Source organism: Ceratotherium simum, chromosome 18 (genome assembly GCF_057802395.1).
Source record: "Ceratotherium simum simum isolate JZ-2026a chromosome 18, ASM5780239v1, whole genome shotgun sequence".
NCBI lineage: Eukaryota > Metazoa > Chordata > Mammalia > Perissodactyla > Rhinocerotidae > Ceratotherium > Ceratotherium simum.
The window spans coordinates 1,260,131-1,282,992 of NC_141917.1; the positions used below are offsets into that span (position 1 = coordinate 1,260,131).

The 22,862-nt window shown below is 56.7% G+C and overlaps 1 long non-coding RNA gene across 1 annotated transcript; it reads left to right on the forward strand.

The window, feature by feature from the left end:
• The first annotated feature begins 6,893 nt into the window (after positions 1 to 6,893).
• On the forward strand, positions 6,894 to 8,573 carry LOC147914571 (uncharacterized). Its single transcript, XR_015555045.1, has 3 exons — positions 6,894 to 7,699; positions 7,795 to 8,181; positions 8,376 to 8,573. It is a non-coding gene; the product is annotated as an uncharacterized LOC147914571 (long non-coding RNA).
• The last annotated feature ends 14,289 nt before the right edge of the window (positions 8,574 to 22,862 follow it).

Genomic DNA, 22,862 nt, shown 5'->3' on the forward strand with positions numbered 1-22,862 from the left:
ACGGCTGTCATCTTTGTCTACTTTTGTTGTTTTTGGATCCCTCTGGGTGCTGGTCACGTGGGCTTTGTGACCAGCTGGCACTCTGCCACACTCCTGTGTAGGATTTTGTTTGGATAGCAGTGATCTGGCTCAAAGAGTTGGAAAAGGACTCTGCCCCTCGGCCTCCTGCAGGCCCATTGTCACGAAGCTACTGAATTCTGGTCGTTTGTCCCTGGAAACCAGACTCAGCGTCTTCGACTCAAAACAGACCTGTAAGGCAGCGCATAGAAGTGGACGGAAGAGAGAGGGGGCTGCTGAGCTGCGTGAAAGCCCCACGCCCCTGGTCTCTCGGCCCAGGCGAGCCGTCCTGGGGATGGTCCACGGCTCGTGTGCGCCCGCTGGGCGGGCAGGTCGGCCTCTTGTTCTCTCAGTTTGCGTTTCCTGTTGCCGGTGAGGACAGGTGAGTTTCCATCTGCCTGGTGGCCACTAGCACTTCCTGTCTTTGAATTACCTATTTACATCTTCTCTTGAGTGTTTGTGTTTTCATTGATTTGTAAGGAGTTTTAAAAAATAGGTATTACTACTTCCTCCCAACATTCTGTAAATATCGTTTCCAGGCTTCTGCTTCCGTTTAATTTTGATTTTCATTCCTTTTGTCATGCCAAATTTTTTTGATCACTCAGACATAGTTAAATTTAGTCCTCTTTTATGGGCTTTTGCATTTTCTTTTCATAGTTCTTAAATCTGTGAGAAAACAGTTCTGCTTTCTGCTCAGGGATATTCTTGACCTTCGAGAAACCAGCTGGTGAAACCAGGGAGGAGGTGACAGACACCAAGAGGAAGTTCACACCCAGACCAGAGCCGCTTTGGAGATAATCAGAACTGACGTGGGGACAAGGAGGGCTTGGGAATCAGCCCCCCGCCCTGGAGGATCAGCCTGCCTGCCCACCCCAGCGAGGCACGTTTCTCTGAGCCGATCTCCCCGCCTCCCCACCCCACTCGCCTCTGTCCATCTTTCCTGCTCCCACCTGCAAACCTGCCTCCAGGTCGGCCCCACTCTGCTGTGACCGTCTCAGGCCAGCAGTGACCTTGGGGTGGCCCAGTGGCCCGTTGGTCTGTGTGGGAGCTGCACATGCTCCTCTTGCTGGGAGGGGCTCAGCAGTGACCACTGGGTAGGAGCGTGAGGGAGGGGCTGCCAGCCCCTGAAGCCCCCTGTGTGACTGGCCCACTCTGCTTCCCAGGGCCCAGCCTCCCTGTGCCCTCTGTGCACACTCCACCCTGATCCCGAGCGCCCAGTGATGCCCACCACCACCTGCAGGTTTCCTGGCTCCCCTGTGGCTTCGTGAGCCTCCCTAGAGGTGGAGAGGAAGGCTGGGCAGCATGGAGGCAACGCTGTGACTTTATGCTGCCCCTGCAGTGCTGGGGACAGGTGCCCCAACATGCCACGTGCATCCGTCAGCTCGACGGGGGGGTCATGGGGGTGCTGCCGGGGAGCAGCCTCGTATGGGAACCCAAATGCTACAACCAAAAGGGAGGCACAGGGCAGCCTAGGGACGTCTCAGCTGTGAGCACCTGGGCGGACCCTAGCTCTCGCAGATGTGAACGCAGGTCTGTGGTCTCCGCATCGGCTCCTCAGCCACGTGCATCCTTTGTGGAGCAGCTTCTGCGGGCCGTGGGTCTAAGATGTGGAGCCCACAGCCAGAGTGAAGATGACTGACCTGGCCATGGTCTCCATGGGGTCTTCTTGTCTCAAAGCCATGAGACCCCTCCACAGCCCAGGGTCCCTGCTGCCAGGTGAATCACTCCTGGGGACGGGAGCAGAAGGGACACCGAGATGCTGAGGTCCTCTGGGAGGCCCAGAGCAGCAGAATGGCACTGTTGGAGAGGCTGACGTGGCCCCACCTTCACCCAGCACCCCCGGCCTCGGAAGCTCCCGACACCAGTGTTCTCTGCCCCACTGGCCGTATCTGGACACTCTAGCTGTTTTGTCACCAGGCCGTTCCTCCCCCGGAGACTCAGGGCAGGAGGCTGACGGCTCACTCGTGCAGCCACCTCCTACCTCCTCGGTCAGCGGGACCCGCCCTGGGGGACCTTCTGGACTAACTTAGCTGTGCTCCTGCCCTCGGCCCTCCCCCGCGCGCATGGGGAGCTGGCCTGGCATCTGTCTGCCTCCAGTGGCCGAGGCTGGTCTTCCAACGAAGGACCTGCGGTGAGTCCATCCCTGGAGCTGCTCTGGTCGTTTGTGTTCCAGACGCGTCTGAGGTTTGAGGGCCGTTCCTGAGCAAGCTTTCCATGGAATAAATGAGCATGTGAGCCATCCTGCAGGCAGCAGAGAGGTGTCCCTCCCACCTGTCACCTCGGCCCCTTGTCTGTGAAGGGGGCTCCCCCCGCCTCACGCTGAGTGAGTGACGGGAATGAAGTCCCGATGAGGGGAGGATGTCATTGTGCTCCCTGCCAGGTCTCCGGTACCCACAGCAGGCCCAGGCACAGGAGCCTTGCACAGCTCTGCTGAATTACTCTAAAGGCCTGGTGCATAGCAGGGGCTCGGGGATGATAAATTCCTGCGGTTCTGGGTGCTCACTCTCTCATCACTTTGGTACGGGTACATTCATCCTGATTCGGTCACATGCACCCGGGTTGGAGGACGCAGAGCCAAGAGAGACCCTGGGGCCCTGCAGAGGGCGCACAGGCCTCAGGGCAGGCCTGGCTGGTTGGCGTGGCCTTTGGCAGCCCTTGACTACTGCTCTGAGCCTGGCCCTGGCTCCGTGATGGCCCCTCGGAGCAGTGGCTACCCCCAGGCATGGGAGGTGGAGGCATGGTGTCCAGTAATGTCAGCCGTGAGCAAACAGCCCCCTTTGTTTTACTCAGGCTGGGTCACGGGCACCTGTGCTGACCATCCTCAGCAGACGCAGCTATATGCCAGGTCCCCTGTGGCTGGTCCCCCAACAGCACTGAGTGGGGGACTGTCACATGGGTACAAGTCGACGTTGTCCCTGCTGACCATCACCAGGCACCGTCACGCATCGCAGCCCCAGGAGGGGGACACGGGTTTGACTCTTCCCTGCAGAAATGGGCTCAGCAGAGGGCATTGAGCGGGAAGGGATGGGCAGCTGGGGCAGGCCTTCTTGTGGGGACGTGCCCTCTCCAGGCCTCTGCCCATCACCAGGGAGGAGCCAGGCTTCCTGACCCCGACACGGCAGAGAGCCAAGGTGGGACCCGGGCAACGGGACAACTCAGCCACCATCCCTGGTGTCCCCCCACCCCTGGTAGTGGGAAGGGCTTCACTTCTGGAAGGTCCCTTCTCCCCTTCCTGAGTGACTTCAGGAAGGAGGAAGAACAGGAGAGGTGCCTGCTCCTTGAAGAGGCCCTTGAAGGGCCAAGTCATGGTGAGAGCCTTGCTGAGGCGCTCAAGGTGGAGCCTGAAGCAGAGCTGGGGCTGCCCGGGAGGCCCTCGTGTGGGGATGGCACCCTGTGCGTCTGTCGGGCAATGCCCTGAGGGAGGGTGGCCTGAGGGGCGGTGCCTGGGCCTCAGCGGCAGGAGCCGTGTAGCTCGGGAAGGAAGGAAGGAAGGAAGGACAGAAGGAAGGGACCTGCTGGTGAAGGAGCTCAGCCATGCTGGGCCCCGTGGGCGAGGACGGGCGCTGCGGGGATGCTCATGCAGCGGGTGGGTCCCTGGAGCTGCAGACCAGCCTCGCTGTGCAGAGGGCCTGGGCAGCCTCTTCCCGCATGCACACAGGAGCTGACCTGAAAGGCAAGTCAGCCGGTCCCCTGGCCTCAGGTGCAGTCACCGCAGTCCACTGGGATGAGCAGGTTCAAGTGCTCGATGGACGTGCTTGAGGTCAGCCACACAGCATGTGGGGACGCTGCGCTGCCCCTTCTGTGCTCTCCCCAAGGCCCACAGGCTCACCCCTGCACCCCCCAGCGTCCCGCTGCAGCCTGGGCCTGCGTCAGCCCGGCTCCGTCTTCCTGGGCCTGTCTCCTAGCGGGCAGCCATGGCGGATCGTGTAATGTCTCCAGGCGCTGGTCTCCTCCTCGGGAGGAGGGATGCCCATGGCTCTGATCTCCCGGACTGTGGGGGATTCCTGAGGTACCCTTGGTGTCTCACGTGCTCAGGGGGACGTGGGCAGGCGTGTGGCGAGTGCACAGACGACGTGGTCGCTGTTCCCATGTGAATTCCCTCCCAGCACCTGGGAGACGTCGGCTGCCTTCCCGGGAAGACTGAGGACATGCCGATGTGTCGGACCCTGGAGAATGGCCGGGGGAAGGAGAAGGTGGCGGTGGAGCATGCCAGCATTTCACTGTGGACTCCCCCCACGGTCAGCTTGGACGTCCATGGGACAGCATGCTCCGTTCTGGGTGGTTGTTCCTCGGGGCTGTGCTCCTGCTCCAAGTGTGGGTCAGTACCTCACAGTGGACCGAGACTCCCACGGCGGGGGTCGTCCATGTGGGCAAAATTCACCAGGCTGGTCGTCAACTGTGCCCGCTGCCTAGTGCCACACTTGCAGCGTTGTGGGTCACAGAGCTGGCTGCACATCTGCTGCCTGATCCGTGCGCCATGAGAGCCCCAGTGGGGTGGCCACGCTCCTACAGCTGTCGGGGACCAGGTGCAAAGTCTCCAGGCAGACCCTCCCAGAAGGCAGAGAGCAGATAAACATCCTCTTAGCACGTGCCCACCTGCCATCGCTGGTTTCCCCGTCAAGCCCCCGGGTGGGCCATCCCCAGGCAAGGCTCTCTGTGCCGGCTCGGGGCTGAGTCTGGAGATCAGGAGCTGGCTCGGCAGCATGCTTGTTCCCTGTGGCTGAGCCTGATTCACCCCAGTCAAGGAGCGTGAGATGGCAGGAGAGCCCCAGCCAAGGCCGTCAGGGACGAGAACGCCGCCCTGGACCAGCCACCCCCCCAGGAACCAGGGACCAGAGACCCTCCCTGCTCCTGGGTCCACTGTCTGTTGCTCTTGTGTTTTGCCAACGGTCAGATCTGGGAGGATAAATAAGACCTGGAGTGTCCGGCTGCAGCCACAGAAACGCGACCGTGGTGGCCAGCCAAGGCGGCCAGCACAGCGTTTGAGCCCCACCTGTGCCTTCCCTCCAGAACGCAGGCTGGGGTCCCCAGGTGGGCACAGCTTGGTCCCTGTTCTTGGGGAAGTCCTGGTCTCGCGGGGCGGCAGGAGCGTGAGCATCGTATTAAATGCGGCTGTGCAGAGGTCCCGTCTTGCGAGGGCTCGTGTGGGGCTGGTCAGTGAGTTGGGGCGGCCAAAACCAGCACAGACCAGGCGCCTCAGACACCTGACGTCCACTGACGACAGCTCTGGGGGCTGGAGTACACGATCAGGGTGTCAGAAGCGGGGGTCCTGCTGAGAACGGTGGGGGAGGCTCTGCTCCAGCTTCTCTCTTTGGCGTGAGGACGGCCGTCTTCTCCCTGTTTCTCCACACCCTCTTCCTCTGCGCACCTCTCTCACTCTTCACGTGACATTCTTTTTATAGGGTCACCAGTCCTATAGGTTTAGGGCCCACTCTAATGACCTCATGTTAACTCGATCTCTGTAAAGATCCCAGCTCTGAATAAAGTCACATTCATAGGAACTGGGGGTAGGACTCTAACACATGAATTTGGGGGACACAATTCAACCCCTGACACAGGTTGTGAGAAAACAGAGAAGGAGGTTTTTGGTGAGCCCGGGGGGGGGCAGGCCTGAGGAGTGGAGGGTCAGTGCTGGCAGACCTGGGGGCAGCCTCCAGCAGCCTGAGTGCCCGTAGAGGAGTTCCTGAGGCCAAGGGCTGCTCCCTGCCTCCTGCCTCCCCACAGGTAACCTCTCCAGGTCCCCCTGGAACATGCCTTACCAGCCCTTACACTAGGCTGGTCACACTCCCCCCGAGGACACGGAAATGACCCTTGGGGAAGCAGACAAGCCAGGGCGAGTTCTCCCAGGCCCTCCACATGCCCACGGCCCTGAAGCCTGGAGCCTGATTCCTCCAAGGGATGAGGGCAGTGGCCCAAGGTGGAAAGGTCAGGAGAGGGGGCGCCGAGCACACGGCGTCCCTGGTTGGGTCCCGCTCCACGACAGCTGTGAACCCCCACATCTTTCAGGTGCTTCAGGGGGCAGGGGGCAGGTGACTGGGTGGGGCGTGAGGTCCTGTCCTTGGAGCTCCCCAGTCAGGGTGGCACCACCTCCGGAGCTCACAGGGAAGGGATGTGTCACTTGGACCTGCGAGGGGTGCTCCTGTCTGGGGCTCCTTCCCAGCCTCCACGTGGCCCTGAGTCAGCGGGGGCCACGCTGGAATTTGGATTCTGACTCAGCCCTTGTGGGGTGAGCCAACATGGGCCTTTCTACAGGCTCCTGGGGGCAAAGGATGGTTCAGGAACAGGGGCTTCGGGACATCAACCCTCTTCGGCGACACGGGGTTGGGGGGTCTGGGGCAGCCCAGGCAATCACCCAAGAGTGGAGAGGAAGCGCACTGCATCCAGTAAGATGCTTGGGTTCCCCACCCCCCCAGGGCCGCTATGCGACACTCAATCCTGGCAAGGGACAGCTTCTCTGGGGAAGTCCTCCCGGCCCACCCCTGGGGGCCTGTGACTCAGAGGAGAGTGGTTTTGCTAAAATGAGTCATTGTAAAAAGCCCTGGAGGATATACATACACATATGCAAAAATAACAAACCAATCCGTGTTCCTCCACCCAGAGAACACTACCAATTTTATGATTTTTTTAAATGTTTTTAATAAAATCTTTAAATGGGATCATGCTGTTTATTCCATTTCATAACTTGTGATTTTCTCCAATGACGTGTTAGAGCGTCTTTCCTGCCACTAGATGCAGGTCTCCTCGTCGTTTTTAGGTGCATTTTACCACGTGATGCTGGGAATGAAGTTCAAGATTTAAAACAGAGCTTGAACGATTATTACCGGTTCTCATGCTTCGATGTTTCCGTTTTTTTCTGGTGTAGAGCTCAATGTGTGCTGACTGATTTCAGCTTGAAACCACGTCTGAAAAAGAAATTTCCCCGGAATTCACCTTCTTGCAACATCGGGGGAAACCCTGCTCACAGCGCCACCGTGCGGCGAGTGGAGTCCAGGACGAGGAGTGAGCTCGAGTCACTGCTCGCTTCTGGAAAACTGGCACACAGCCTGCAGCCAGCGCTAGCCGCCTGGGTGGAAGCTTGTTCCCTCCTGCGGTCCCAACGCGTTTATATTACCCGCGGGCTTGTGTTTCAATGTTCCGGTTGCATAAAGCCTGTTCTCTGGTGAGCCTCAGGTGCGCCCCCAATCTCCTTCATGAGCCCCTGCCCCCCGCCCCTGGCCCAGCCTCCGCGTGTGCAGGAGGAACAGCGAACACCCACGGGCCGGCTCAGAGGCCCTCAGGGCTCAGCTCCCAGGACGAGCAGAGGGAGCATAAAACTACTAGGTGAGTGCTCAGCGGCTGAAGAGAGCCTGGGATGGTGGGCAGTGAGCAAGAGCTTCTGCAGAATCTTCCAGAACGGCCGGTGAAAGAGAAGACGGCCCACAGAAGAGGAAGTATGGCCCGTAAACAAAACTGCTCAACTGCCGTGGTCGGGAAACAAAGACAGAAACAGAAGTGAAGTTGTTTCCCACGGCCACTGGACAGGCCACACTGCACAGCAGAGGGAGGCCTAGCGCTGCGGGACGCGGATCAGGGGCCACTTACACCTGGTTATGTCAGTTGTGCACGGCACGTTTGGTTGAAGATAGATTTTACAGGAAATCATGTAAAAACACAAGTCATCCCCTGACCCTGGGCGGAGGGAGTTTTGATGGTAAATGGGTGTCTGAGATTTTAATTGTTTGCTCCTCTCTCCAACAGCCGGAAGGAAGGATCCGCGCACTTACTGGAATCTAATCACAGCACCCCCCTGCTCCAGACACCTCCCAGCTCCGTCTCCCCTGCTGGCCTCCCCTCCCCCGGATCCCGGCCTCAGTCATCCCCACTCCTCTGGGCTTGGGGGGGTAACCAGAACTAGCACAAATTAGTGTAATTTTTCTAGAGAGAAATTTGGCAATATGTGTCAAAAATTTTAAAATTGCATACCTTTTGGCTTAGAGTAATTCCACTGTAGGACTCTGTGGGGAGGGATGGGGGGCAACTACTGGAAATCATCAAAATGCACCATTGCCTGTCTGCATGTGGGCCAGAGCTAAGAGGGGCCTTCACACCGTACAATCGGAAAAACAAACCAACAAATAAAGAAGGGTATGTGACAGAGACCCTTCAGTCCTGGCTGTAAACAAAGGGGTCCCCTTGAAACCGGGAACGATGAAGTTAAAAATCTTCCCCGGGCTAGAAGAAAGCAAAAACTCTGAGATAGCTTTGCTAACTGCAGCTGTGCAGACTCAACATAATCAACTGTTTTTTAAAACTGACCAGGTCTGTCTGTCCCTCCTTAGTGTATGAGCTGTCTCTCCCTGGAAGTCAAGGTCCAGACATCAAGATCCAGCCTCACAAGGCCAAATGCAGGCTGCAGATGAAGACTAACCAGAAAAGTCCAGACAGTCAAGGGAAAGAAATTCAGTCTTCAAGGCCAAATGCAGGCTGGTGGGAAGGTGCCAACCAGCATGGCCACATGCTCCCCCTCCCCTCCCTAAAACCCCAGCACACCCTCCCCCTCCCCTACCTAAACCGCAGCACACGCTCCCTCCCCACCTAAACCCCAGCACACGCTCCCCTCCCCACCTAAACCCCAGCACACGCTCCCCTCCCCACCTAAACCCCAGCACATGCTCCCCTCCCTCCCGAAAACCCCAGCACACCCTCCCCTCCCTACCTAAACCCCAGCACACGCTCCCCTCCTCCCTAAAACCCCAGCACATGCTCCCCTCCCTTCCCTAAAACCCCAGCACACGCTCCCTCCCCACCTAAAATCCCAGCACCGGCTCCCCTCCACTCCCTAAAACCCCAGCACACGCTCCTCCCCTACCTAAACCCCAGCACATGCTCCCCTCCCTCCCTAAAACCCCAGCACACGCTCCCTCCCCGCCTAAAACCCCAGTGCACGGTTCCCTCCCCACCTAAACCCCCAGCACATGTTCCCTCCCCACCTAAAACCCCAGCACCTGTTCCCACTCCCTACTTAAAACCCCAGCACTGCTCCCCTCCCCACCTAAAACCCCAGCACACGCTCCTCCCCACCTAAAACCCCAGCACACGTTCCTCCCCCCACCTAAAATCCCAGCACCGGCTCCCCTCCCTCCCTAAAACCCCAGCACACGCTCCCTCCCCACCTAAAACCCCAGCACATGCTCCCTCCCCACCTAAAATCCCAGCACCGGCTCCCTCCCTCCCTCCCTAAAACCCCAGCACACGCTCCCTCCCTACCTAAACCCCAGCACATGCTCCCCTCCCTCCCTAAAACCCCAGCACACGCTCCCCTCCCCGCCTAAAACCCAGTGCACGGTTCCCTCCCCACCTAAACCCCCAGCACATGTTCCCCTCCTCCACCTAAAACCCCAGCACCTGTTCCCCTCCCCTACTTAAAACCCCAGCACTGCTCCCCCTCCCCTATCTAGAACCCCAGCACATGCTCTTCCTCCCCCACCTAAAACCCCAGCACACGCTCCCCTCCCCCACCTAAACCCCAGGACAAGCTCCCTCTCCCCTCCCTAAAACCTCAGCACCTGCTCGGCCTCCCCTCCTTAAAACTCCAGCACATGCTCCCCCTCCCCTACCTAAACCCCAGCACACGCTCCCCTCCCCCACCTAAAACCTCAGATAAAAACCCCTACCTCTTTTCCTTCTTGGAGGTGGATCTGAGTTCCAACTCCCATATCCTCATCTGGTTGCCTTTCAGTAGTAAACCTCTTTCCTTGCCACAAGCCTGGTATGTGTTTCTTTTTCTTTATTGGCCCTCCTGTGTAGCAGGTAAAGGAACCTCCATTTGGGTTCAGTAACACCCTCAGGGTCTGTCCTCTGGCCATGGCCATGGAAGCTCTGCAGGGCTCCAGGACGCTGCCCTGCCCAGGCTGCCTCTTTGGGGCCTGCATGACTCTTTCCTCCAAGAAAGGAAGTCCTGCTGCTTTTATCTCTTGTCCTAATTATAAAACTAATAAATGAACTCTTTGGGATTTTAGGATATATATAAAAGTGGCCAGAAAAATAAACATGACCAGTGATGCCATAACCCAGAAGTAAGGGGGGTTGGGATCAGACTGGTTGTGTGGCCTCCCTGTAGCATTGTCCACTGTCACCTTGTCGAGCAAACATTTGTGGTCTCTGTTACTTCCTTAAGGGGATCTGGTCAAGGCCCTGACTTCTTACCTGCTCTCCTTCAGAGGCAGGCATGGTTTTGCAAATCAAGCCTCAGAAGTTTCCCTGGTATCAAATGAGAAATACATATTTAACACAGACCAGGGCACCCCCAGTACCAACCATGATCCTTTGTAACAATGCCTGCCAGTTTTTTGGAACTCTGTTTAAAACTTTCTGTTTTTCCCCCAGAGTGACAATGAAATACGTGAGCATTCCAAGCTCCCCTTCCTCGTGCTTAGAAGCTCTCACACACACAGCCGTGCATGGCTGTGCCCATGAGACCCTGTTCCCAGAAGACGCCCACTCTGTGTAGTAAAACCTGACGATGAGACCACAAAAAAGAGCGAGCTTGTTTTGTTTATGACTGTAGATGCAAAAATTCTAAATAATTCTGATATGAATGTCGACACAATAATCTGAACAGAATTATTGCAGATCAGATCGGGCGCTGCATTGAAAAGACTTCCCTTTTATTCCCCAATGTCGTCAGTTGTGTTGTAACCGAAGCACAGATAGACCTTGCTCATCCCTCCCCAACTGGCTGGCAAGCAGTCCCCATGTTCCTGGCCACCCCAAACACGCCACCGTGACAGCCTGGAGACATCTGCATACGGCCGAGTTGGGCGCAGTGGGCAGGGTGTGAGGTCAGGGTGTGAAGTGTCATGCTGACATAATGTGAGTGTATGTTTGCACAAATCTAGAGAAAGAGAAGGTGGGATATGGCCGTTTACACCAACGCCTCGGCCAGGTGGGGCTGGGAGCACTTCCCTCAAATGTGGCTCTGAGTCGTTTCACTGGTGACAATGTATCTATAGTGCTTGTTTTAATTTGAAAAAATATAATAAAATAATTTTTTGCTAACAAGCATTAATTTCAGAGGGCTGTTCCTTCTCTCTTCTCCCTCCACCCCTCCCTCCCTTCCTGGTGACACACCTCACCTGGTATTAATACTCTTTCCCACTTAGATGAGGTTGCAATAACTTAAAAAGCCACATGACCCAGCACGGCCCACATCGTGGAACGTGTGGGGCTGGAATGGGAGGCTGGCCTCTCTCAGCCGGGTCCTGGGGTTCCCCGGGGGCGTCCTGTCTTTGCCCCCTCAGAGTCCTCGTGGGTACACCCCTGGAGTCAGCCCCCCTCTCTCCAGGATGCTCCCGTTCACTCTCCTGGGGTCTGCCCCTCAACACTGACTCTGCTGGTGCCACAGGGGACAGCTTAGACCCCGTGCACGGCCGCCCCTGCTCGAGGCCCCCCTGGGAGCCCCCTTCTTGAAGCTGTAGGGGAGGGAGCTTTCCTCTGCCCTCTTGGGTTCTCTGCTGGGTCTGCAAAATAAACTGGGCACAGACATTCACAGGAGAAAAGGCCCACACCTTTATTTGATGTTAGCTTTACGAGGCTGGGGGTGAGGGCATCATAGAGATAAAAGAAACCCCCAAAGAAATGGCCAGGCTTGGAGGATTTTATGTCATTAGGACCAAGGAGGATAAATTTCACGAGAAGTGACGAGATAGGCCAGAGCAGACGCAGGCCTGGAGGGGACCAGGGCAGGAGTGGGGGACAGCATGCCTGGGGACACTGGCCAGGGAACCTTGGACCCTGGCCTTTCTTCTGTCCACAACTGGGGACTGTGAGGTCAGAGGTCAGACCACCCATCCTAAGGTTGAGGAGCCCTGCTGGGGGGGCGTGGAGGGGAGTGGTGCCAGGACAGGGGAGGGAGCCCCCTGTACCCGGCCTGCCTCTGACCCCACCCAGGCTCCCCGTGGTCGATGCGGGTCCCCAGGCCCGTCTCTAAGAGTCCCATTTGGTCAGCAGGGCCCCAGGAAGCTGAGTTTCAACAAGGTCCAGGGACCCTGGGATGTGCGGGGACCACCCTTAGAATATCAGAGAATTAGACTGTTGCGGGGGGCAGGACCTGGTTCATGCGGGAGGTAAGCTAGGGCTGGGGGTCCCCGCCCTTTCCAAGCACAGCGGTGACAAAGGCAGGTTCTGTTCCCGTCGTTAGGACAGCGACAGCGCAGGCACGTGACGCTGCGCCCCACGGGAGCCTGGCCCTAACCAGGCCCTGTGCCGCGGCCAACAGCCCCCTCTAGTGGACCGCGTCAGGGCTGCAGCGGCCAGGCTCGCTCTCAGGAGTGAGGAGGGAAATGGGTGGGGGTCCCCGTGGGGGGCTGCTGCCCACCTTTCCTGTGAAGCGGCTGGTCAGGGCAGAGGGAGGGCAGGTCTCTTTCATGTTCCTCCCTCGGGCTCCAGGAAATGCTGCCCCAAAGCAGATGCCAGCGCCAAGGGGACAGGGACAGGCGCCCTGGGGGAGGGCTGCCTCCTCTGGCTTTCCTGACTCAGCCCTCGTCCCCCCACCAGAGCCCAATCCTCCGGGATGGGGGTGTCTGCACCTGAGTGTGTGTGTGAGAGAGTGGGCGAGAGTGTGAGGGAGTGTGCACATGCCTGTGTGTGCAAGTGTGCAAGCACGTGTGTGTGGGGTCGTGTGTGGCTGTGTCTGTGCGTGCATACATGTGTGCACGTGTGTTCACAGGTGTGTGCGTCTGCGTGACCGTGCGTGCTGGAGGGAGGAGCACAGAGGAGCGTGATGAGGTTTCGGGGGTGCCTGCCCTCCCCCGCACCTTCCGTGGACAGGACTCGGGAAGGCCGGCTCAGAGGTAGGGGAGCGGCAGGGACAGGTTGTGAAGACACGAGCCCGCGCGAATGTGGGGCAGGGCGGCCGAAGCCGGCTCTGTGTCCCGCTGAGGCTCTTGCAGAACCCGGGGGGTGTCTCTCAAAGTGGAAAGAGGGAGCAGCGTCGGTGCTGGGCAGCCCCCGTGCAGTGCAGAGGCCGCCTCCTAAACACAGGAGCAGCGTGTTTCCTGGAGTTCTGAGCGGCCCTCTGCTCCCGCTTGGTTCCTGGCTCCCTGGTCGCCGCGGCCGCGGCCGAGCCCACAGCGCCCCCTGGTGCCGCTGCACGTCCGCGCACGGAGGCCGCGGCAGCGGCGCAGCTGCAGCTGCAGCTGGAGAAACAGCAGATTTGTGTCTGCGGCTGAGAGGAGAGGAGGCGCGGCGTCCCTAACCACGCGCATGCGCCTGGACAGGTCCACAGGAAGAGGAACAAATCGATCCACTGATGCGGCCACAGGCAGATCAACGGCTGGATTTTTAGCAAATAAGTTCCTTTGTGGCCTAAGAGAATTCCGGCTGGATTTCTCTGGGCCTCCTGGACATCCCGGCCTGCGGGGCGGCCGAGCAGCACCTGGGAGGACTGGCCAGAGGCTGCCCGGACAAGCAAGTCCCCAGCGAGCCGAGACGTGAGATGGGCGGCCGCGCCCTGACTGTGGGGCGATTAGACCTGCCTCTGTTACCCGCAGCGGGCGCCGTCCTGGCCAGGATGTGCAAAGGGCCGTGTGCGCTGTCACCAAAGTCCCGTCTTCCTCCTGCCTGCGGCCCTGGTGCAGGCAGGAAGAACCGACTCAGAGCCAGGCTGAAGCCTGGGCTCACCGGGCGCTCACCCACTGCCCGGGCCGGAGAAACCGGCTCCGTGTCCCCTCAGAAAAATAGGACTGGACCCAACATACACGTTGTTTATGAGTTCCTTACCCAGGGCCCCAAAGGTATCAGAGGAGGCAGGGAGGGAGAAAGAGAGAGAGGAGAGAGCGAGAGAGTCTGAGAGGACCTCCTCAGCTCCTCCCTTGTCCTGTACGCCCCTCAGACGTCGGCAGCTCAGACAGCGTGTGCTGGCTTCACGTACCCGCACCCCCTCCACCCCCCTACGTCCGTCTCCCCACCCACGCCCACCCAGCGCCCAGGGCTGAGCAGTGGCCTCTGTGGCCCCGGGGCCCCCTCCCCCACAGAGCCTGTCCACATGCCCCTGGGTCCCTGCCCTAGCGCTTATCTGGTGACTTCCCGGCCATGCGGCCCTGGGAGATGACATTCTGTGGGCTCAGGAATTGTGACTGGGGACCATCAAGTGCTGTCCCCAAAGCCCCCACATGAGGACCCCGGGCCTGGCTGCAGCTCGGCGACGTTGGAGCTGGGGTGAGGGCAGCCTGGAGCCAAGTAGGGTCCCTGGCACAAAGGCAGGGGAGCAAGTGCCCACAGCTGAAGGCCAGCACCATGTTTGGCACCGTGGGACACGGCTGACGATTGGGGGCTTATTTTACAAGTAAACACTCCCTTTAAGGTACGTGCTCCTTGGTGTCTGGCTTTGTGTGGCCTTCAGCTTGTAGATCCTTCCTTCAAGCCACGTGATCCTAAATTGTTCACTGCCCCTTCTGCTGTTGGTGGACATTTGGGGAGTTTCTGTTCTTGGCTTTAAGAACGGTGCTGCTGTGAGCTTTCCAGCTCCCGTCTGTGGTGGAAACACGTGCATATTTGCTGGTACACATGGTGTGGCTGTCTGGATAATGGCCCCCAAAGATGTCCACATCCTGAAACCTGTGAGAATGTTCCCTTACATGGCAAAGGGACTTTGCAAATGGGATTGAGTAAAGGCTCTTGGGATGAGGAGATGGACCTGGATTGTCTGAATGGCCCCTGAATGTGGTCTTATTTGGAAATAGTGTCCTTGCAGAGGGAATTAGTTAAGATGAGGCCATACTGGAGAAGGTGGGCCCTAAATCCAATGTGATGAGAAGACACAGAGAGGAGACGCTGTGTGAAGACGCAGATACAGAAACACGGAGAGGAAGGTGATGTGAAGCCGGAGGTGGAGACCGGGGTAATGCATCTACAAGCCCAGGAACGCCAGGGATTGCAGGAGCCACCAGAAGCTGGGAGAGGCCTGGGACAGATTCTCTGTCAGAGCCTCCAGAAGGAACCAACCCTGCTGTTATCTACAGACTTCAGAATTCTGGCCTCTGGAACTGTGCGAGATGAAATTCCTGTTGCTTTAAGCCACACAGTTGTGATAACTTGTTATGGCAGCCGCAGGAACTAATACGGTCCGAAATGCCATCACAGCTGTCCTGATTAGAGGGACGCGGGGGAGGCAGAAGGTGATGTGATGATGGAAGCAGACAGAGACTGGAAGATGCTACCCTGCTGGCTTTGAAGACGGAGGAAAGGACCAGGAGCTGAGCAGTACAGGTACCTCTAGGAGCTGAAAAAGCAGGAATGGTTTCTCCCTGGATCCTCGGGAGGGAGTAGCCTTGCCAACACCCTAACTTTACCCCGGGAGACTGATTCCGGACTTCTGGGCCCAGAACTGTGATTTGTGTTATTTGAAGCTCTCAGGTTTGGGGTAATTTGTTTCAACAGCCTCAGGAGACGAACACAAGCTATGTCCCTACGGGTGGAATTGCTGGGTCTCAGGCAGGTGTGAGGTCAGCTCTCACTCTGCCAGTGGTTGTGCGGTGTGAGGGCTGAGGCTGCTCCCAGCTGCTCCACGTCGCCTGAGCTGTGGCGGTGCTCTCCCCTAGCACGTCCCTGAGGGCACGAAGGTGGGCGGCTTGTCATGTATCTGTGGTCTGTCTGGATGACCTCTCTTTTCAAATACCTGCTCAAGTCCTTTGCCCATTTTTCTGACATCTTTGAACCTCCTGGAGCATATGTCCATTTTTTTATACTTCTGTGAAAATTCACTTGAATTTGGCATTTTGGAACCACCTGTTTTTAGGAACAAATCATCATGTGAATTCATTTTCTGTGCAACACCTAATGTGACCCTAAAAAGAAAACAAAATCCTCACAGGATTTCTACTGCAGTTCTGTCACTTCTGGCCTGGCCTGCAGGTCTGGGGCGCTCAGGCACCTGCCCACCTCTTGAAGCCCTTCCTTATAGCCCCTGGCCACCTTGGGGTCACTGTTCCTTTCCCCAAAGTCACCGGCCCCTCCCCTGCCTTGGCTCTGGCACAGGCGACCTGTCCCATTAGGAACCCTGGGCCTAGGGCAGGGGCCTGTGATACTTTTAGCGCCCCCTCCAAAATGCTTTAATTTGTTTTAGAATAAGAAAAAAATAAGAGCTGTTAGGTCAAAACAAGGTTTTAATACATAATGTTAATGTGTCTGTCTTTGTACTAACGAGTCATAAAATAAAGCTTTAATGTGCCTTTCATGCAGGAAAGGACCATGGGAGTCTTGACAGCCCTGTGTGGCGTGTCCTCCCCTGGAGTGCTGCACCCCAGTCCTTCACTGGGTGTCCCTCCCTCGTCCTCACGTCTCAGCCTCAGTGTCTGTCCTGGGAGAGGCCTTCTCGATTCTGCACACCTAAATTAAGTCTCTGTTTCCTGTGACCGTAGCGTCACACACTGAGTGGCTTAAAACAACAGGACTTTATCCTCTCCCAGTTCTGGAGGCGAGAAGTCTGACATCAAGGTGTTGGCAGGGCTGGCTCCTCTGAGGCAGAGAGGGAGGATCTGCTCCCGGCCTCTCCCTTAGCGCTCGGTGGCTGCAGAGAGTGCTGGGCTGTGGCTGCGACCCTCCCTTCCCTGCCTCTGTTTTCACACAGCTGTCGTCCCTGCGTCTCTCCACCCTGTCCTCTCTCTGTGCACGTCTGTGTGTTTGCTCTTCTCGTCGCGGGCACCAGTTGTATGCGTTTGCTGGGGCTTCGGGAGAAAGTACCACAGGTGGGCGGCTTTCAACAACAGGACTTCAGTCTCTCAGGCTGGAGCCAGAGGTCCAAAATCAAGGTGTCTCAGGGCCACGCTCCCTCTGGAGGCACCAGGGGAGGGTCGCCCGGGCTCCTCCGGCTCCTGGTGTTGCCGGCAGTCCTTGGCGTTCCTCGGCTTGTAGACGCAGCCTTCCAGTCTCCCCTCCGTTGTCCCGTGGCCTTCTTCTCTGTTGTGTCTTCACATGATCTTACAAGGACACCAGTCATATTGGGGTAGGGCCCACCCTCCGGCATGACCCTGTCTTAGCTTGACTACATCTGAAGGACCCTCTTTCCAGATGAGGCCCCAGTCACAGGTGGACATGAATTTGGGGACACTATTCAGCCCGGCACAGTCTCCCACTGCAGTCTGTTGTGGCCGCCTGTGCTGCCCAGTATGGTACCTGCCACTGCTGGAAGCGGCCCGCACGGTGGAGGGGTCACGCCATCTACGTACCCCCCACTCCATGGGGAACTGGACGTCCACACGTCTGTTTGCCAAGAGAGCTGCTTCCCGGCACCTGGCGTGGCCCGGCATGGCTGGGCCCTCAGTCCGCTGTTGTCTGGACAAATAAGAGGAGCTGGGCCCCTCTCCCCCGGACCCCCCCGTCACCCTGTGTGGGGCACACGAGCTTGGGCCCCGGGGAAGGTGCCTCTCACAGTCTGCTGATTCAGGGTGCTCAGCTGCCTCTCCTTTTGGGGTACGGCGAGATGCTGCTATTTGCAATGTAGCTGGGCTGAAATTTGTCCCTTTCCTTTCAGAATTACCAGTCCCGCGGAAGCTGCTCTTCCTACGGTATTGCGTCCTGAGCACATCTGTTAATGTCTGTGTTCTTGCGGACACGTACAGAGACATAAACGGTTAAACATCTAACACCAATATACTCGGCAAATGGAAATCAGACCTTATTTTCTTTTAATTTCGGAGTTGTCTGTGGAAAGCTGACTTGAAAGACATTGAAATTGGGTGGGTAATTAATTCACTCGCACCTACAAGAGAGGAAAGAATGCACAAATTATTTGTAACATTTTGTAAGCACTGAAATTAATGTAGTGTGAATTTGTCATTTCCACCCAAAGTTACAGATTTTCTATATTATAATTTAATTTTTTTAATGTAAAAAGAATAGGAATTTTGCCCTTTCTGGCCTCTTGGGAAGCAAGAACTAGTGTATCTAATTATCTGAACACGTAAGAACATAAAGGAATAGCGAGTAGTGAAATTATAAATCGGCCGGAACAGCTCCATGTTTTCTGATTAAACTCTCTTTCTGGAGCCTTTAGCAATCATGTTGCCCCTGTGTTCATAGTAATTGCATGTGTCAAAGCCCGGGCTTTGTGTAAATGGGACCGAACGAGTTACAATTTTAATTTAGAAGGAGATAACCGTGCGCGGCTCCCGCCGGCGGCCGGCGCCGGGAGTCTGGCAGGAGCGAGAGGGCAGAGGCCCCGGGCGGCAGGTTAATGGTGCGCTCCAGTCTCGTCAGGCCACATCGCAATGGCGGAATTTCTAAAAAAGAGAAATGCAATTTACCAACACAAAACCGACCACCTGCTCTCCCCTGATTACTCATGTAAAGGAGGCTTCTGACTCTTTTCCTAGCTCAAAGGCAATGAATCTCAACCACGGATCTGGATCCTGTGTGGATCAACAAATCCATGACTCACTCAAATGAGATCTTTCTGACATACTTGAATCTTAGAAACAAAACAAAATTCTGTTTTTAACTTTTAAAATGCTCCCAAAGCCAAGGGAGTAGCCACTTCTTTTTTGTTTTTCCTCAAGGAATACCAGCTTTCTCCTTTTTTTTTCCAGCACATTAATAGTTTTGTCTTTGAAGTGTCTTTTTATAGAGGGACGTTTTGATTGCTTCCAAGCAGGACATGCTGATTTAGTCATCAAAAGGAAGAGTCTAAGGAGAAATGATTTTTGCTTCAGGAAACTTCTCTCTGAGGGTGAAAGGAGTGTGCAGCGAAGCCCCCACTAGAAAGTGCCGGACTCAGCACAGACAGACTTAGGGATGTGACAGTGCAGAGGGCACGGGGCCTGGGGACCGGTTCCAGCACCAACTCTGCAGGAGCTACACGCGGCTGTCGCGTTAAGTCCCGCAGGCGTGGCACGACGCCTTCCCATCCGGGCAGAGAGGGAAACCCCGAGATCCGGCTCCCAGTCGACAGCTCCTCGGAGCCCCACTCCGGCTCTCTTCTGGGTTTTCCTGCTGGCCTCTCATCTCTGGGATGTAAAAGCCCAGCAGGAAAGAGATCCTCCTGTTTGGGGGCCGGCCCAGCAGCATAGCAGTTGAGTTCGTGTTTTCTGCTTCGGTGGCCTGGGGTTGTCGGGTTCGGATCCTGGGGCGGACCTATGCACGGCCCATCAAGCCATACTGAGACGGTGTCCCACATAGAAGAGCTACAACTCTACAACTATGATACACAACTATGCACTGCGGCTTTGGGGAGGGAAAAAAAAAGAAAAACGAGGAAGACTGGCAACAGATGTTAGCGCAGGGCCAACCTTCCTCAAAAAAAAAACAAAAAACAAAACATTACAAAAATAAAAATAAAAAAAGAGAAATCCTCCTGTTTAGAGGAGGGAGACAGAGCACGGGGGGCAGAGTTTGGAGGATTCTAGACTTGACTTCTGTCTTAGCTCCGGCTGCCGAAACAAAACACCACAGGCCGGGCGGCTTAAACAACATTTTTTCCTCACAGCTTTGGAGGCTGGAAGTCCAAGGTTAGGGTGCCAGCGTGGTCGGTTCCTGATGAGAGCCTCTTCTGGCCAGCAGACGGCCGCCTGCTCCCCGTGCCCACATCTGGCAGAGGGAGTGATCTCTGGTGTTCCTGCTTATGAGGGCGCTAGTCCCATATCAGGGCCCCACCCCTAGGACCTCAGTTAACCGTAATCACCTCCTAACTCCAAACGGTTACATGGGGGTTAGGGCTGCAACACGAATTTTGGGGGGGACACAATTCAGTCCATGGCAATACTCAGCACAATGAAGTGAGTGTAGCTGGCACATTTGCTGCCTGGTGGCATTCAGGAACATGCCTGGCTGTCCGCACACTGACCAGGGCTGGATGGGGACTGTCGCTTTCTGAGCTCTTTCCTTCTCCCTGGCAAGGCACCTCCCAGCGGGGCTGCTGGGGCTGCTACTGTCCCAGCCAGGGGGACGCATCAGATGAAGACGGGTCCTGCCACCTGTAACGTGGCCAAGGATGAGAACACACACTCAGGTCACTGGGAACAGGCCACACTGGACTAGGGCCTCCAAGGAGGAAAGATAGTTAGAAAATTATGAACCAGACTGGTCCCACTTTCAGAACATTCCATGTGTGGTCCACATCCTTTATCTGCTCACACACATGCTCGGTCCTGGAGGATCGTTAGCGCTGGCACAACGGCGGAAGAACAAGAGTCATTTCCTCAGTTGGGGCAGCTGAGGCTGAAGGGGCTCATTGGGATATCTGGGGTCGGGGCAGGTTCCCACCGGGGTCTCAGCCACACGCTCCACTGTGCGTGTGCGTGTGCGTGCTCTTGTGTGTGGGTAACCATCACTGTATCAAGGAGTAGGGTGGGAAACATTGTCGTTATTTGTATCGACAAGAGAAGTGGAAACACCACGTAAATAACAGAGATTCAAATGCTAAATTGGTGAGGTTTTGTGTTTCCTCACCAGGGTTACTAAGTTTAATTTTAAGCTATGACGTGTGCAGACATATCAAAGAAGGACCATACACACGAGGACGCCAGGGCAGCTCTAAGCCTGAAACCCCCTCCCCCACGCCCGCCTTCTCTTGTTACCAAAACACCCCCCTCGCCAGTCCTTTCCCCAGCCTGCAGTTCTTACACGTCTGGTTTTCCCACCCCTGAAGGCGAGATATGGAAGAAAATAATTGGATTCTAAAACAACCCAGCCTTAATTAGCTAAGAGATGCTGGCAGGGAGATATCAAAGGGCCACGTGGTGGGTCTGAAACCAAGATTCCTGGGGCCTTGAGGAAGAGCGAGCTGATTCCCTCCCAGGACAGCCCTGCCCTCTGTGGGGGCTCCTGGTGTCCCCACAGCTCTGCCCTGCGATGGTGCAGAAAACACCGCACGCCCTGCCTTTTGGAGCAGCTGTGTGTCCTTCGAGGCTCTGGGCCCCTCCTCGGGGTGCCCCATCCCCGCAGGCTCAGCTGCTCCTGGGGACCTGGGCTCAGAGCGCCCAGGGGAGGCTCTGCATTCCTCAGTGTCTCCTGGAGGGAATTTCCTAAGATAAAGCGGCTTTGTTTACGGCACTTTGTGTTCAGAGCCCTCAGGCATCATGCTTCCCTTCTCTGAACGCAGCTGACCACCGGCTCAGGAAAGCGCTGGGTCTCTGAGCCGCTGTCTCTGGCTCATGTCGCTTTACTTCCAGCTCCCTTCGCCTGAGGTATCCATTTCAGGCTAGGCATTTGCTCTGAGAATTCCCTAAAATCGTGAATTTGTGGCCGAGTTGGCAGGGACCTTGGAGGTCCCCGGTTCAGCCCCTGCCGAACGCCAGCTTCCTCTTGGCAACGCTCCAGAGAGTGGATGCCGCCTGGGCAGACGCCGCTTCTGCTTGAGGAGGGGTCTCGTCTGGTGTGGGGCCGCCCTCCCCATCTTCTCCCCCTGCCCCCCAGGCCTGGCCTCCCTGAAGGTCCCCTTTCATTCGAGCCACCCAGCGCCCTGCAGAATAGAGGGCAGATAGCACAGTCAGTGTCGCAATCTGGCCACCACCAACTCCCCAGACGCATCCCCATCATTCCCCGTAAGCTGCTGGTGACCTTCCCACACCCACAGCGGCCTCCTCACCATTCCCTGGAAGGCCTGCTGTCATGTGTGTGTCCACCCCCTGCTGACCGTCCCCAGGCAGGGTCAGTGTCCTCTCCTTGTGGTGATACAGTAGCTCACATTTACCAAGTGTTAACATCGTCCCGCCCTGCACGGCCCGTCCTCCGCGCGGGCAGGCCGTCTTTGAAGGAGGAGGAAGGCCGGTTTCTCTGCCGGTGCCCGGCGCCTCTGCAGGCTGGGTGCAGACCCAGTGCTCAGCGAGTGGGCTGTGGTGTATCCCCCCCTTACCTCAGGTGCTCTCACTCGGGCTCGTCCTGCCTGTTGGGAATGGAAAATGATGTCTAATCCTGTTCCACACGACAACTTTCCAAATACTTGGAATCACCTATTCTGTCTGCTGTACTAGTCTCCCAGGGCTGCTGAAACAGAGCAACACGACGGGGCAGCTTAAACAATAGGAATTTATTTCTCCCAGTTCTGGAGGCTGGAGACCAAGGTGTTGCAGGGCTGGTTCCTCCTGAGGCCTCTCTCCTTGGTGTGTAGATGGCCATCTCCTCCCTATGTCCTCACATGGTCATTCCTCTGTGCAAGTCTGTGTCCTGATCTCCTCTTCTTACAAGGACACTAGTCCTACTGGATCAGAGCCCACCCATATGACCTCATTTTATCTTAATTCCCTCTTTAAAGGCCCTGTCTCCAAATACAGTCACATGCTGAGGTGCTGGGGGTTAGGGCTCCAACATACAAATTTGAGGGGGACATGATTTAGCCCATAAAGTCCTCCTTGAATCTTCTCATCTTGCAGGTAAATGATCAATGTTCCCTCCACGGATCCAGGCACTGAAGTGCTGCCCTCAACAGCCAAGGGACCCTCCACTCCGTGCCCCGTCCAGGCCCAGGCCTCTCCGTGTGCTCTTCAGGGGATGAAGTGGGTGGAGAAGGGGCGATGGGGGCAGGGTGGGGGGGGTGATGGGGTGAGGGAGGGCAATGGTAGGGGGCTATCGCGGCTCCTCACATGCGGAGATGTGAGAAGAGCAGGAGTAAAGCCAGGCAGGACCCTGGCAGTGGGAATCCCGCTGCATCTGAGTGGAAACCCCGGGGACGTTTCCCTCTGGCCCCACCTCAGAGCACAGAAGGTTTTGACTGCTGGACTTGGCTGTCTTGTTTCTTTGATTTGGCTGTGGCTCCCTGCAGAGATGGCTGGGGTGAAGGGTGGCCTCCGGGGTTCCCCATATTGTGTCCACCTACCTTCACTGCCCCCACAATG